General features: G+C 41.6%; 1 long non-coding RNA gene across 3 annotated transcripts in view; it reads left to right on the top strand.

The window, feature by feature from the left end:
* LOC147367244 (uncharacterized) overlaps positions 1 to 16,310 on the top strand; it is a 527,308-nt gene that overhangs the window by 363,584 nt on the left and 147,414 nt on the right. For all 3 annotated transcript variants that reach the window (XR_015169966.1, XR_015169965.1, XR_015169964.1), the window contains one exon: positions 13,606 to 13,730. This is a non-coding gene — a long non-coding RNA (uncharacterized LOC147367244). The remainder of the gene's footprint in view (positions 1 to 13,605; positions 13,731 to 16,310) is intronic.

The raw sequence follows: 16,310 nt of genomic DNA, 5'->3' as shown, positions 1-16,310 counted from the left end.
ATAAGTGATATGGTTTACATAAAAATATGTATAAACTATAAAACACTGCACAAACATTCATTCAGTTAAGTCACTGAGCTGATGAGGATATAAAGAAGACAAAGGCCCCTACCATCCAGCAGTGCTGATTACATCTGGAATTGGAAGTGAGAGAGCAAGGTGCCTCCTGAGACAGTGAATGAGAAGATGACAGAATCCAGCTTCCTAGGGAGATACTCTAGTCTGGTCAAGCAACCTTCCTTCTGGCTGCAGTAAATCTTTGTTGTTTGTGATGCATGTTCACAAACTGTCTTGGTATTACTCCTTACCTTAGCTCTATAACATGACAGGCTGGATGGAAATATTTTGCAGTCAAGGGTACAGAGGTTTGAAGGTGAAGCAACTCTCGTGAGGGCTCTCTGCTTATAAGTGACGGAGCCTGGGCTCCCTCTTCCTTCTTCCCAAGCTGTGCCCAGTGGCCATCTGTGTCCCAAGCCAGATCTTGTCAGCATTCTAGGATATTGTTTTCTCTTGTTCCCTGCTGTACAGCAGTGACTATTAGATCCAGAAGGTCTGCTCAAGGAAAGCTGTGTGGATGGTGGGAGAAAAGGGAGCTTGCAGAAAGGGGGAGCGGATTGGAATCCTAACCCTATGAGAGGCGCCCAGGTGGGAATGATGCTTCACAGAATGGTCAGAGGTCTCCGAACATCATGCATATTCACCTCTGCAACCCTCTGTTTCCACATCAGTGAAATGGACTAATAAAGATCTCCCTACTACTCCAGTCTATTGTAAGCATTAAAAGAGATAAACTGTAAAAGGAGCCTCATACTTGGGGTCCTTAAAATGATGAGTCCGTCTACCTTTTCATCTTTGATGGTATTCAGGAACCCCTGGGAACTTCCCTCCTATCCCCACAGTGACCGCATGGGCTTCATCTGCTGAGGGGATGACAGTGGAAAAGAGCATCTGCCTGGTCTCCCTGAACCCGTGACACACCCACCTGTGTTCGTATATGGAATTTGGTGAAGAAAAAGGAACTGGACTCTAATTTTTTCTTGACCTCTGGTTCCTTCTTGCTCTCTGTTCCTTTCAGCCAGGGTCACAACCTAGAGTCATCTGGACCAGCCGCCCTTACATCTACTTTCTGCACACTCAGGTTGTATCCTTCCATGTATCTGGGAGCTCAGGAGATGCAGGTGGCTTCTAAGAAAACCTTTTGGGTCAGACACTAAGGTGAAGAAATCCTCTTGTATCATCTTGCGAGAGTGGCTCCTTGAATTACTCAAATGATAAAGAGACTTGTACACATTTTAGTACCATTATTTTTATATAGATTTCTTTGTTTAAGAATAGCACTAAGACACTGATGAGGAAAGAGATCAGGCAAACAGCTTTCTTCTTCAGGAATTTGGATTTACTGAGATGAGTTTTTGTGCTAAGTTCCAGCTCTACCCAGAGCCTCTTCAGGAGGAAAGAGGTAGGCCTGACCCCCGTTTCTCTCTGCTGCGATCCTGGGCATTTCCTCCTGCATCAGTGGCCAAGTAACCCAGCTACTCCAGCCATAGCTGATTGGATCAGGGATGAGCACTTGACTTGTAGACAGGCAGCCAATCTTTCGGCTGTCCAGTGAAAAAAAGAGGGAAGACTGTGAAGAACTAGACCACTCAGATTTTCTCTCTTGGGCAGTTTAATGAAAGATGTTAGCATAGTAGCCATTGGTATTTGGAGCCAAGGCAAAAAGACACAGGAAGAAAATCGGACGCAGAGACAAAAGTCGGTTAACTGGGAAGGCCTGGGCTAAGGATCCTCCATTCCGCTGGTGACTGTGTTGGTCCTGCTCTGGATCCCGAGCAGCTAACCGTCCGTTTCTGAACAATTCTCATTGCATCTCTATAATAGAGTTCCTCTTCTGTTTGGAAATCTGGCTGGGAGGTTTTCCCTCCATTACCTTTGGACTTGGTCAAGAGTGATAAGCTTGGTTTCTTTGCTTCTGCATTTATCCTTTCAATAAAGAATTCATCCTTTAAGGTGACCTGAGTGAGTCTTTATTCTTTGGACCAGCTATGTCAAACTGTCAAATGCCAGTGAGCTCCCTTTTGATTTCCGGAGGGGGCAAGGCAGCAGAGAAGCTGAGCTGCGTTATCTTGTGCACACTGCCAACCGACGCCCTTCACAGCAGCCTTCCCTGAGCACCCAGCTGAAAACAGTAACCTGTCCTCACCCCCAGCCAGCCACACTGTCAGGACCTCTTGTATTTTCTTCACTGAACTTAATGGTTTAAAACAACATACAGGTCTTCCTCAACTTCCAGTAAGCTTATGTCCAGATAAATCCATCATTAAGTTGAAAATACCCTAAGTCAAAAGGCATTTAATACACCTAACCTACAGAACATCACTGCTTAACCTAGCTTATCTTAAACATGCTCAGAACACTTACAGTTATCCTATGACTGGGCAAAATCAGCTAACACAAAGTCTATTGTATATATTTTTTAAAAGTGTCCAGTATCTTATGGAATTTATGAAATACCGTACTGAAAATGGAAAGCAGAATTGTTGTCTGGGTACAGGATTATTATAAGTGGCGTTATCAGTTGTTTATCCTCACGATCACATGGCTGGCTGGGAGGTGAGGCTGCCACTGCCCAGAATCATGAGACAGTATCATACCCCATATCGCTAGCTCAGGAAAAGATCAAAATTCAAGATGCAAAGTACAGTTTCTACTGAATTCATATCACAATTGTGCCATCAGAAAAATCAAAAAATTGTTAAGTAGAACCATTGTAAGTTGGGGACTGTGAATATATCTGTTCTCTTATAGTTTTGGAGGTCAGAAGTCTTAAATGAGTCTATGTTGGCAGGGCTGGTTCATTGTAGAGGCTCTGGCAGAGAATCCATTCCTTGCCTTTTCCAGAGGCTGCTTGCATCCTTGGTTTGGGTCTCTGCATCTCATAGCCGTTTCTCCCCCTGCTTCTATCATCACATCACTGTCTCCTGTCTGTCATTCCTGAACCCCTCTTTTACCATAAGGTAACATTCACAGGTTCCAGGGGTTAAGATGTGGATTTCCTTAGGGTCCACTATCCAGTTTACCACAGTCTTGTTCATATATTTATTTGTTTATGTTTTTAACTCTCCTTTCCATCCTCAGTAATAGACCTTCCGTGGGACCAACGACCTCATCTGCCTTGTTTACCACTGTGTTCCCAGGGCCTGGGTTAGGGCCTAGTGCAGAGTACATGGTGAGAAATATTTCTGGAATGAATACATAAATGAATTAACAGAATGACAAAATATCTAATATTCCAAAGTCTCCTTTGGTCTGGAATCATATTCTCTTTTGGATCTTCTAAACCAATGTTTCTTAAGCCAAACTGTTGTATGGGGTTCTATTTCTGCAAGATGTTTTATAGGAAAAAAATAAAAATACTGTGGTCAAATAAGTTTGGGAAATACACTTGCTATATCTTCTTAGAGACATTCAGTGCACATTAGCATTAAACTCCAGAGAAGGCAATGTCACCCCACTCCAGTACTCATGCCTGGAAAATCCCATGGGCGGTGGAGTCTGGTAGGCTGCAGTCCGTGGGGTCAAAGAGTTGGATACGGCTGAGCAACTTCACTTTCACTTTTCACTTTCATGCATCGGAGAAGGAAATGACAACCCACTCCAGTACTCTTGCCTGGAGAATCCCAGGGATGGGGAGCCTGGTTGGCTTCCATCTATGGGATCGCACAGAGTCGGACACGACTGAAGCAACTTAGCAACAGCAGCTTAGCAGCAGCATTAAATTCTCTGGGAAGTCCCTCGATAAAGAAACTTCATTAATTGATTACACAGCCCAGCAATTCTGAAACTTATTTGACTAGAGTTCTTCTTTTCTTTTCTATATCCTTTATTAATAATATCATTTCACAAAATTAATGTTCAGGAACTCATGTTGGGAAATGCTCTCATTGTTGAACTGTACCTTTTTTTTTTCCTTTTTCTCTGAGTTTGTTGAAATCTTTTTTCTCTCTCCTCCCCTTTTAAAGGTTATCGCTCACCTTATTTGGTCTCAGCATTCCTGTGTTCTTACAAGTCCATCCTCCCATCTACCTTCCCATGCTTCCTTATAGGTCCTTCTTGGAGAACGCTCTATACCTCCTGGGCTCAGGCCTATGGACACTGTTCTTAAGTGTCCTCCCTTACCACACCTTTGTATTCAGCTTTGGTTATGTGACCCTACTTCTGTCTCATGGACATTTTCTTTTAAGTCCAAGTTTTTCCAAAATGAAAGGAAGGTTTATTCCGTGATTTTGGCTATTGCTCAGATAAGGGGTAAGAAATGTTGTCAGCCCATTGACAACTTACCTACCAAATGTCCTCACCTGAGCTCTGGAGGAGTTGCATTTCGGGGTTGGACTTTTATCTTCTGGAGGATTAATCCTGGAGACATGGACACTCAACCTGGTCTTCTAGTTGTGTGGGCGCATGAGCTGGACACCACCACCTCAGTGGAGTCCCAGAAACTATCGCTTGGATAGACATTTGTTTTTTTGGAACCCCGGGTCTGTTGAAATGTTTGTTCTCCCCAAATTAAACGGCAGGCTTTGACTAATTTTCTGTTCCTGGCACATCTCCAGGATCCAACCAGTATAATTGAGGTCCCACAGTAAACACGTTTTAGTGTAATCATATCTTTCTGTTATTTCATTCTTCATAGTGCTTTCACTTTCATCATATCTTATCAAGTTCTCTCAACAACACTATAAGGCAGTACTATACCCATTTTACAGACGAGGAAACAAAAACGCAGGTTCGCCTGGTCAGTGAACCATGATATTTAAGACTCAGCTTCAGAACTTTGCTCTTTTATAGCTACACTCATATAAAAAAGAAATGCGCAAATATTTGTAAATGTTTAAAGTTCATTTTTATACACTATATATAAAATATATAGAATATTTTATACACTTGCAAGGATCTTATTTAATCCTTGCAAGTGTTCTGTAGAATAGGCGGAGCAAGTATTTTAATCCTCATTTTATGAGGGACAGAAACTCAGGCTCAGGCTTCCCAGGTGGCACTAGCAGTAAAAATCTCGCCTGCCAATGCAGGAGACATAAGAGACAAGGGTTCGATACCTGGGTCGGAAAGTTCCCATGGAGGAGGGCATGGCAACCCAGTGCAGTATTCTTGCCTAGAGAATCCCATGGACAGAGGAGAGGAGTCTGGCAGACTATAGTCTGCAGGGTCGAAAAGAGTCTGACACTACTTATGTGATTTAGCAAGCAGGGATTAGATACAAAAACAGCTTCCAAATTCATGCATGAAACACCTTCAGGCACCCCAGACTCTCTCATATCCCAGAGTTCTTGGAAGCCTCATACTGAGAGTAAAGATACAAAATATGTGGAAAATTGAATCTAACCAACAAGCTAAGGGTAACAACTGGCTGAGATATTTAAGATATAAGAATTAAATGGTAGAGACCTTCATTTTGTTCCCTGAGGACACCAGATTTTAGAGATGGATAGTGTGTAGAAACACCCGCAGTGTATTCCGAGGGCAGAGTCAGTGAGTAAAGGAGATTTTATCCCTCATCTCGGTTCCCTATTCACTGTCTATCCTCATTGTCAGGAAGCTTCTTTTTTATTTGTAAATGAATTCCCTCTTGCTGCAATTTGAATCCTTCTCCTCTTGTTCTGCCCCAGGGGAGAGGAACCTGGTTTGTCTCAAGCCTTTCCTTTCTGTTTCGCTCTGGCTAGAACAGGGTTGTCTGGGTTTTAGTTCCCCTATTGCCTCTGCATCCTCGCCTTGAATAGTTCAGTAAAGGAAGCCCTCACCCTTCAGCTTTTGAGAATTGAAGTAATTCATATGAAAGCCACCCTTACAAAAAAAAATAATAAATGTTATTTACTACCACCCCGTGTCAGGTTGGAAGAATTCCAGTTAGTGACAGGCTGTAGGTTCAAGCTGACACCAGGACACGGAGTAGGGCTGGAGGTCTTTTGCCTCCCAAAGCTGGATTCTGACGTGTGGTCATGCCTCTGTTAGCATGTAAGCTACACTTGGACCTAGCCAAGCGTTCCTGTCCTGGGCCCTGGAAGGGCTCGTCCCCTCTGCCTCCGTGAGGATTTGTTCCTGAAGGGAGGTCACCTGGCAACTCCTGACTTGGAATTTTCTCCCCTCCTCACATAGAATAATTTATGGCAATCCCCAAAATAAGCTCCTTAAAATATCCAAACGTTGTTATTGTTAGGTTTTTTCCTTTCTTTCCCCCTAAGCGTTTTACATCCAGGCCTCCATCAGGCAAATTTCGGATAAAAGGTGATTAGTGTTTTGGCAGAATTTTCATGAGGCTTTCTCTTGTATTCCCGCCAAAGAGCTTGCCAGGCCCAGATTTGATTAAAATGGCAGTGGGCTCTGCTACTTGAATGTAATTAGAACCATTCATTAAAGCTTTTGCTGACAGTTTGGCAACCTGTGCATTTTTTCAAAGTATGGCCAGCAGCCCGTGGAAACAGCTCAGGGGAGGAGCAAGGGCCCAACAAACAGCACAGGCCAAGCTCTAGGGACGGGACATCCTCCACGGCCAGGAGCTTTCTGCATGGCCAGGCTGGCATTCACAGCGATGGAGAGCTCGTTTAATTGGATTAAGGGGGATGGGAGGGCTGCCTTCTTAAGGAAGCTGAAGCTAAGCAGAAGGTTTTGCAGTGCATTTCAAAGAGAATTCAGTGTGCTTAAGTTCTAATGACACGCACTCTTGAACAAACCCATCGCCCAAGCACATAGCTGCCCCAGGCCATCAACCACTTTCTAACAAGGCGAATGTCCTATTCTTTCTACCTCTGGTGCCTCATACAAGGTCTGACACTTACTAGACACTCCGTAAATGTTAATGAATAAAGAACAGAGGAGAATTTTTAAAAGAAAATTATTTATTTTGACATCAGTTTTCAGAGGTGGGGGTCTCCCTGCCTCCACCTTGCTTTCTCCAATCCATTTGCCACAGTGATCTTTCTAAAAATTCCAATCTGGCTGTCATTGCACTGAACTATTTCAATGGCTCTCATTATCTTTAGCATGGTATATGGGGATCTGATGTGCTCCTTGATTACCTCCCTGGCTTAAGCTGTCATCACCTCCCCTGTCTTTTGTGCTTTGGTCACTACGAATTCCAAGTAGTTCTGACCTAGTCTATTAAACTTTCACTTTTGCACGAGCTGCTGCTTCTGCCTGAATGCTCTTATGCTGCCGTGTCTCCATCTGATCCACTTCTGCATATCTGGAGTTCTTTGCCCGAATGCCATTCCCTCCATGTAATCTTCCTTGTGTAACTCAAAAGTTTTCCAGAACAGTTTTTCTGGTCCCTGTCTTTGTGACCAGCATAGTTTACTGAAATAGTCTGGTGTATATGTGTCTCAGTCCCGCTAAGACAGGGACTAGGCCTTATTCACCTCTGAATCCTCAGAGCCTGGCTCAGGACTTCAATATGATCAATGCTCAGTAAGAATGGTTAAATATCGTGAATCTGACTTGATTTCTAGGTCTCAACCATTGTGCAAAATGATTATGATGTCATGTTTTAGCTCGCAGATGGTTGGTTCTACCCTTAGCAGGTGGTATCTTTAAGACAGTTCACAGAATAGGAAGGGAGGGGTGTGCTTGGCTCCACAAAGACACCTCATGCCAGGGAATCACAGCCCAGTGGGATGATTCAGTTCACCGTGCAGATCCTCCAGCACCCATTCCCTGCCTCGTCACTGCACTCTTTTGCTTGGGGGCTCCCCACTTGGCATTGTCCATCCTGACTCCAGAAAATGCCTTTGGTTTTACTTCGTTACTCTGATTTGACCTCTTAGAATGCTGTGTGTCCATTTCAGTCACACTTTATCACACCCTGCCATCCCATTTCACAGGTTGCATAATCAAGTAAGAGAGGTTAAATGACAGCACTGAGAAAGTCAATGATACAGTCAAATCTTCAGATATTATGTGATATTACGTGTACCATGGCCACACGGAGAAAGGAGGAGATGGTGCCCCAGTCATTCTTAGATGTAAAGAACAAGGTATCTGAAAGATTTTAAAGTGTGATTCACGACTGAATTGCAGTGAAATGAGTTTGAAGTCACCTGACTTTGGCAGTAATCTTAATTACCCTTTGTACCCTGGTGCTATGCCTGTTGGCAGCAGTTGGGTCCATTGCCCTGTTTTGAAAGCATGCTGCTGCTGCTGCTGCTGCTGCTAAGTTGCTTCAGTTGTGTCCGACTCTGTGCGACCCCACAGACGGCAGCCCACCAGGCTCCCCCATCCCTGGGATTCTCCAGGCATAATCCTGTCCAATTTCAATAGACAGGTGATATTGTTATTGGGACAATGTGACATGCAGTACTCAGAAACTGTCATGCCAGCACAACAGATTTATTGTTCTTGTGAAAAGCAAAGTATATATATATATATATATATATATATATATGTATATATATACACATACATATATACATATATATACATATATATGTGTATATTTGTGAAAGTGTTAGTTGCTCAGTCATGTCTGACTCTTTGTGACCCTATGTACTGTAGCCCACCAGGCTCCTTTGTCCATGGGATTCTCCAGGCAAGAATACTGGAGTGTGTAGCCATTTCCTTCTCCAGGAGATTGTCCCAGCCCAGGGATCAAACCTAGGTCTCCCACCTTGCAAGGAGATTCTTTACCATCTGAGCCACCAAGGGAAGCCACCACCACCTCATCTAAATATATTTATATATATTCACACACACACATATATATACACATATATAATACACATATATTGAATTATATAGGTAGATAAGTTTCATAAATATATAAATTATACAGATAGATACTTGTTTACCTAGATATATGTCTAAATAGATATTAAAGAGATATTCTAAAAGCTTGGGAAAAAATGTAGAATGGAGGACTCATATGAAGGGGACACTTTCACTTATTTATATACTTCATTGAGAGAATTCAAAATGATATTTTTACTTTTTAACATTATTCTACAATTGTTTAGCAATTTTACTTCCAGTATTATATCCTAAGATGATAACTGAACAATGTATGTGAATTACATACATGTATAATAGTGTTCATTACAACTGCATCTGTGTACATAATAACAAACATTGGAGATAATATAAACATTCAACAATGGGCACTGATCAAATAAACCATGATATTTCCTTAGAACAAAGTTCATGGAGCCATTAAAAATAATCTTGTAGAAATATATTTATTGACATGTGAAGTCATTCACAATATATTGCTGAGTGAAAAAAAGATGAAACAATATACACATTATGATATAATTTTTGTTTACTAAATGCACATGCATATAGAGAGACAAAGTTTGGAAGGGCTACAACAAAATATTATCTGTAACTTATCTTTTGGAGATAGGTTGAAAAGTGTCTTAATTTTCTTTTCATTGTATGTATTTTCCAATTTTCCTACAATGAAAAGAAATCACATTTATAATAATTTAAAAAGTTATAAATCAGAATTGTGCCGCCTGGAGTTCAGCACAAACATGGGCCTCCAACTGGGGCTTTGCCATTGCCAAGGAAAGCGGAGAAACCAACTGTTTGGTTTCACACATGATGTTGGCGAGACTGCAGCCAAGGGCAGCATTTGTGTATGAGTGTGACCATTGAGACCAGTGCCCGGGAACTTGATCATCACTCACGCCCACGTCCTTTCCATACTGTTCCCAGTCTGGTTAAGATGCTGCTCAGAAGATACATATTTCACTAAGGAAAGAAAAGTCTGAATCAAATTTTTTTTTTTTTTTTTTCCCTCTAGCTGCACCACGTATTTGCACCAATATTTATCCCATCTGTTCTGAGAGTCTGCTCCCCTCTACTTACCAAAACTTTCATCAGCTCCCCATCATTTATGAAGTCTTTGGCCTGGCACGTAAGGTCTTATGAGGTCCGCCCCCAGCTTTCTTTCCCAGCTGTCTCTTTCCCTCCCATTGCCTTTAGGTAACTTCTGCTCAAACCAGTCGGGACTGCTCACCATTTTCTAAGGGCTCAAAATCCTTTCAGCTGCCACCATCTAAAACCCGACCTGACTTCTAGAGGAAGGAAGTGTGTTCTCTCATGTAACAGGGATTCCAGAGATTGGGCGGGCTACAGAGATGACTGATTCAACAGTTCATCGATGCAGTTGAGGACCCCACCCCTCTACACTGCCATTCTTGATAATGGATTCAACCTTAGACCAGAAGCAATTGGCTCCAGCAGCTCCTAGTATCATACCCACACATGGTGATGTCTTGAAGAGAGAGGAACACCATCTTTCCTGTGGTTTTTTTCCTTGGGCTAGAAAACTCCCCCTCATCTCTCATTGGCCGGAAACAGATTGCATGCTGTTCTCAGACTAATTGCTGACAATCATGAGGGGCATTACTCTTCAACCAGTCAGGGCCATCTTAGAGCTGGGAGAGGAGTCAGTCTTCCTGACACATGGAGCTGTGTGATAGAAAGGTGAATGTCTGAAAGAAATTTGACGTTCATTTAGGAAGAAGGGGAATGCTGGATGGCCACTCCACCAAACTGACGTATTCTTTTCTGTCTCATGTACTTGTTCACACTGGTTCCCCTGACTGGATTGCCCTTCTTCCTAATTCTTCTTGTTCAGATTTTAGCATTTTGTCCATCTTTCACAGCTTGACTCAGTCTACATCTCCCATGAAGACTCTAGTCTCCCCAGCTAGCTGTAATGTCTTTTCCTCTGGAATTAAAACTGCAGTATGTTTTATTTATTTATTTTTACTAATCGCCTTTAACATAGTCTGCTATATACCATGGTTATATGTGAGTGTCTCTGTTTTTTAAACATACTACGCATTACAAGATGAATCAATGCATTTGTTAGCAAATTATTACTCAAGGTCAGTGTGACCAATGTGTAGTTTCCTATGCAAGGCATGGTATATGTGCTCGATTCTTTCCCATGTGTACGGAAGATAGAATTGATTGTAGCATTATTTTTAACTAAGCCTGCACTCAGCCTCAGAACCATTCTCAGCATGGTGCTCCAGGAAGCTATTATTAAATGATTAGGGCTAATGCTGCAAACAAAACCTATTTGCCATTTTTGGCCTAATATATATAAGATACAGGTCAGTCTTCAGGGGCAAAGGTGAGAGTCGGGTGGAATAGAAACAGAGATGAGCAATGCATAGTTCCCTAGATCCAGGAACCTAGAGCTGAGGGAAGAAGCATACACAAATTCTTCAAAAGCGAGGCCTGAAGTGGAGAGTGATGTGGAGAAGTCCTCACAGTGATCTGTGCAAATGTGGGATCTTAGGGAAGACTTCCTGGAGGAGGGATCTCTCCAGTTATTCTGTGTTCAGTACACACACTTAACCAACCACCTGGTCTGAACATTAGTTTATTTCTTTAAAGAATTTTTTTTATCTTGACCTTTTAATTTTACTGCACTCTTGTCATAGCCCTGAGATAGAGGTGAGGCAAGTACTTGTTCAATATGATTAATAATACTAGAATGAATAGCCAAGTAGTCAAATTTTCATATATTTTTAATTATTCACATAGGATAAATTCCTAGAAATAGAATGGCTAAGACAAAGAGTATGTACATCTTAGGGATGTACATATATATTGTTTGGGATATACATGTATATTCATTCTTTTTGGAGTCTCATTTATGTAAATATATCATAGCTTATTCAATTAATCATTGGGTAAAATAAATCATATTGTAATAAGTAGCCTTGTACCTATTATTTTTTTCTATTTTTTTCCAGTGTGTCTTTGAGTTAGCATCCTAGAATTGGAATGTTTATGTCAAAGGATAAATACATATATGATTTTTATAAATATTAACAAATTCCCTTCAGTGGAGATGATATTTTATATTCCTGCCAGCAATGTGTGACAATGTCTGTTTTCTAAATCTTATCAATAGGCAAACTTTTAGAATGGTATTTCATGTCCTTTTGAATTGTTTCCTTTATTTCAAGCTCTGTTAAGCATCTTTCATATGATAGGAGCCATTAGCATTTTTTCAATGCCAGTCTTGCTCATTTTTCTATAAGCAAGAAAATAATCATTTTCATTTCTCTTTGTATTTCTATTATAGTTTTTATATATGAGGAATATTAACCTGTTTTAAGTTCATGTTTTTTCACCTTGTCATTTGTCTTTTACTATTTTTTGATGTATTTTTACAGTGTAAACTTTATTTTTTTAACTTTTATGAAGACAAGTATATCAATCATTTTCTATGGCCCCTTAGATTTTGAACATGGGTTGAAATGTTTTCCCATTCCTGTTTTAGAATTGATCCATGCCTTTTTCTATGGTTGTCTCTTTTTTCTTCCCTTTCTTTCTCTCACTCTCTCTTTCTCAGTCTCCAGCCCACCGCCCTTCCCTCCTGCCCTCTCTTTCTTTCTTTCTCCATTTACGACTCTGATTCAGTTAGAGTTTATCCTGGTATATAATGTGAGGAAGGGACCAAATTTTTACCTTTTCCCTTTGGCTATCCATTATCCCAGGTAATCTTTTCTCTGTGATTTGCTTTATCACACAACATTTTCTTTTAAATTGGGCCTGTATCTAGATTTTCTATTATCTTCTATTGGCCTATTTATATACCAATACCACAGTTTAATTATAGAACCTTTTAAATATGTCTAATACTTGATAGGGCTATACCCAATCCCCAATTGCTCTTATTTTGCAGAGATTTCCTAGTTACTTTTGCCTGCTTATTTTTGAAGTGAACTAGGTAATCAACTTGGAGAAGGCAATGGCAACCCACTCCAGTACTCTTGCCTGGAAAATCCCATGGACGGAGGGGCCTGGTAGGCTGCAGTCCATGGGGTCGCTAGAAGTCGGACACAACTGAGTGACTTCACTTTCACTTTTCACTTTCATACATTGGAGAAGGAAATGGCAACCCACTCCAGTGTTCTTGCCTGGAGAATCCCAGGGACGGGGAGCCTGGTGCGCTGCCGTCTATGGGGTCACACAGAGTCAGATACGACTGAAGCGACTGAGCAGCAGGTAATCAACTTGTCAAGATTTGAGGGGAAAAAAAAAAACACCTGATGATATTTTTATTGGGATCATGATAAATTTGAAGAGAACAGGTCAGTTATTTTGTAAAATGAGTGTCAATTTGATTGATATTCAATTTACTCATAATTAGATTTAGGGAGAAAGCAATGGCACCCCACTCCAGTACTCTTGCCTAGCAAATCCCATGGACAGAGGAGCCTGGTGGGCTGCAGTCCATGGGGTCACTAGGAGTCAGACATGACTGAGCGACTTCCCTTTCACTTTTCACTTTTCACTTTCATGCATTGGAGCAGGAAATGGCAATGCACTCCAGTGTTCTTGCCTGGAGAATTCCAGGGACACAGGAGCCTAGTGGGCTGCCATCTATGGGGTCGCACAGAGTCGGACACGACAGAAGCAACTTAGCAGCAGCAGCAGCAACAGCAGCAGATTTAGGGAAAGCTATTGATTTTCATATGTTGGCTTTTATAATGTGCTACTGCACTACATTCTTCCATTGTTTGTCTTCTATTTTCCTACTGTTTTTCTGATATCTCTTGGATTTTCCAGGTAGAGAACCAGACCAGCTGCATATACCTGCTGCTGCTACTGCTAAGTCACTTCAGTCGTGTCCGACTCTGTGTGACCCCATAGACGTCAGCCCATCAGGCTCTCCGGCCCCTGGGATTCTCCAGGTAAGAACACTGGAGTGGTTTGCCACTTCCTTCTCCAATGCATGAAAGTGAAAAGTGAAAGTGAAGTCACTCAGTTGTGTCCGGCTTCTAGCGACCCCATGGACTGCAGCCCACCAGGCTCCATCATCCATGGGATTTTCCAGGCAAGAGTACTAGAGGTTGTTTTATCGCTCCCTTTCCAATTATCATGCCTCTGTTGTCAGAGATCCAGGAGGGTATTTGGACCTTGCCCTGTGAATAATGCTTAAATCTTTTCTGACTGCCTCCTACTGTAGATTCACAACTTGGGAAGGACTAACAATTTCCATGAGGAATTTGCTTTTCCCAAAGTGTATCAAGTCCCCAAGTAAAACAGAGTTCAGTGAGGGAAGGAGAGAGTTGTTTGCTGCAGCGTACAGAGATGCGTTCATTGTCTGTAACCATTTAGTAAGAATTCATTATGTGTCACAGGTTCTGCTGGGGATAAGACTTTAAAAAGGTCAATTAGCAGATGGGGAAAACATTTCATTTAGGCTCTATTTTATATCACAGGTGAATTATTCCAATTATAATACATGGTCAAATACAAAAGAAACACCAAATATAAACATAAAAACAAAAACCATAAAACTTTCAGAAAAAACTTCCAGGGTAAAGCAAGGAAGGTTACACATGGTTAAAGAAGTCACAAAGAACAAACACTGGCAGATTGACTACATAAAAATTAAAACACTTTGGCATAGCCAAAATTAAAATGCAAGCCATCAGAAAGGATAAAAAGTTAACATTTACTTGGAAGATACACATAAATTGAAACAAACAAAAAACCCCCACTAAGAATGACCTCAGTACCTAAAAGAACAAGGAAATGGAAACTAAAACCATAATGAAATATGGACTTTTTGCTTATTAAAATTAATTGTGTGTGTGTTATGGTAGAGAGAAATGTTTTGATTTTAAAGCTGGGTGCTGAAATACCATAAATGGGAAAGCCATTTTTTTGGAAAAATAAATCACTTTGTTGGGAAAGAAAGCCCCCGGGCATGGTCTGTTGAGAATTGCTCTGTAGAGCCATGAGGGAAGGAGTTTGAGTTTAGGGGACGATGGGTGTGGGTATGTGAGGGGCAGTTCTGAAGGGGATGGGATAAGAAAGACCGAATAATGAAAGTCATAGCAAAAACACTGGAGTGGGTTGCCATGCCCTCCTCCAGGGTATCTTCCCAACCCAGGGATCCAACCCTGGTCTTCTGACTTGTAGGCAGATTCTTTACCATATGAGCCACCAAGGAAGCCCAAGAATACTCGAGTGGGTAGCCTATCCGTTCTCCAGATATCTTCCTGACCTAGGAATCAAAGCTGTGTCTCCAGCATTGTAGGTGGATTCTATACCAGCTGAGCTACCAGGGAAGCCCCCACAAGGAGAGGAGAGGGAAGCAATTTGATCTCTGGGGAATGGCTTATGAAATTTGTGGAGAGTGATGTGGCTTCTTCTGTTAAATTTTAAGTTCTCTGCTGAGCTATATGCCAGAATCCTCAGTAAACATCTACTCCACACGACTGCCATGGGAATTTACAGTGCTTTAAGGACATCAAGAAAAGGGGGCTATTTGGGTTGAGACATAACCTAAAGAAGGAAGCAGGCCCAGGAGGTGAGAGGCAACTGAGATTGAATGGCAAAGCTGGCTGCTTCAAACAAAAAAGATAAGAGATAAAAGCATTTTTATATTAATAATAATAATAATAAAAACATGGCTATACTGAAAACCAAAAGGGAAAGTTTTAAGGGGCAGGAATAAGGGCCCCCAGAGTGGTCAGGAGTGGTTGAAGCCATTTGGCCCTCAGAACCTGATGTAGGGGCTGGGACCACAGTGTATGAGGCAGGCATTTGTCTTGGGCTTGGCAGGGATGTGCCCACCATCAGAGCACATCAGCACAGCAGTCAAACTCATGGTTCTTGAAGAGTGGTCCCTGAGCCAGTGGCAGCTGCATCCCCCAGAGAAGGTGTGATGAATGCCAATTCTTAGGTCCCATTCCAGAACTATTGGACCAAAAGTCTGGGGGTGAGGCCCTATATCTTTTATAACACAGGGATTCCATTACACATGAGAGTTTGAGAACTGGTTTAAACTATACCTCAGAGGGGAGAATCCAGTAGTTATTATTTATTCATTCATCAATGTATTTAACAGATATTTATTGAGTGCCTGTTGTATGCCAGACATGGTTATAGACTCTAGGAGTACAGAAAAGACAAGAATAGAGTCCTAGTTCTGGTACCATCTGATAAGGATTTTAGCATTTTCTTTCAGCCATTCTCACATGCCTCATACTATGTTATTAACTCTCTTTCCAGTTTGTCAAGGCTGAAATCCTTAGTGCCCTTCTTTTATTCTCATACTCCACCTCAGGAAATCTTGTTGACTCTACCTTCAAAATATATCCAGAATTCAGTCTCTTATTATCACTCCACTGTCCTTACCTTGGCCCGAACCACTGTTATCCACAGTAAATGAAGTGAGAGATGGCGAAGCTTTGAACCAGAATCAGAGAGAAGGGTGGAGCAGCGATCAAGTAGAGCATTGTTTCAACACTTCACCCAAG

Source organism: Bos grunniens, chromosome 8, assembly GCF_055505025.1.
Source record: "Bos grunniens cultivar Pamir isolate PY7600 chromosome 8, Bosgru_T2T1.0, whole genome shotgun sequence".
Taxonomy (NCBI): domain Eukaryota; kingdom Metazoa; phylum Chordata; class Mammalia; order Artiodactyla; family Bovidae; genus Bos; species Bos grunniens.
This window is presented reverse-complemented; position numbering and strand designations above follow the sequence as displayed.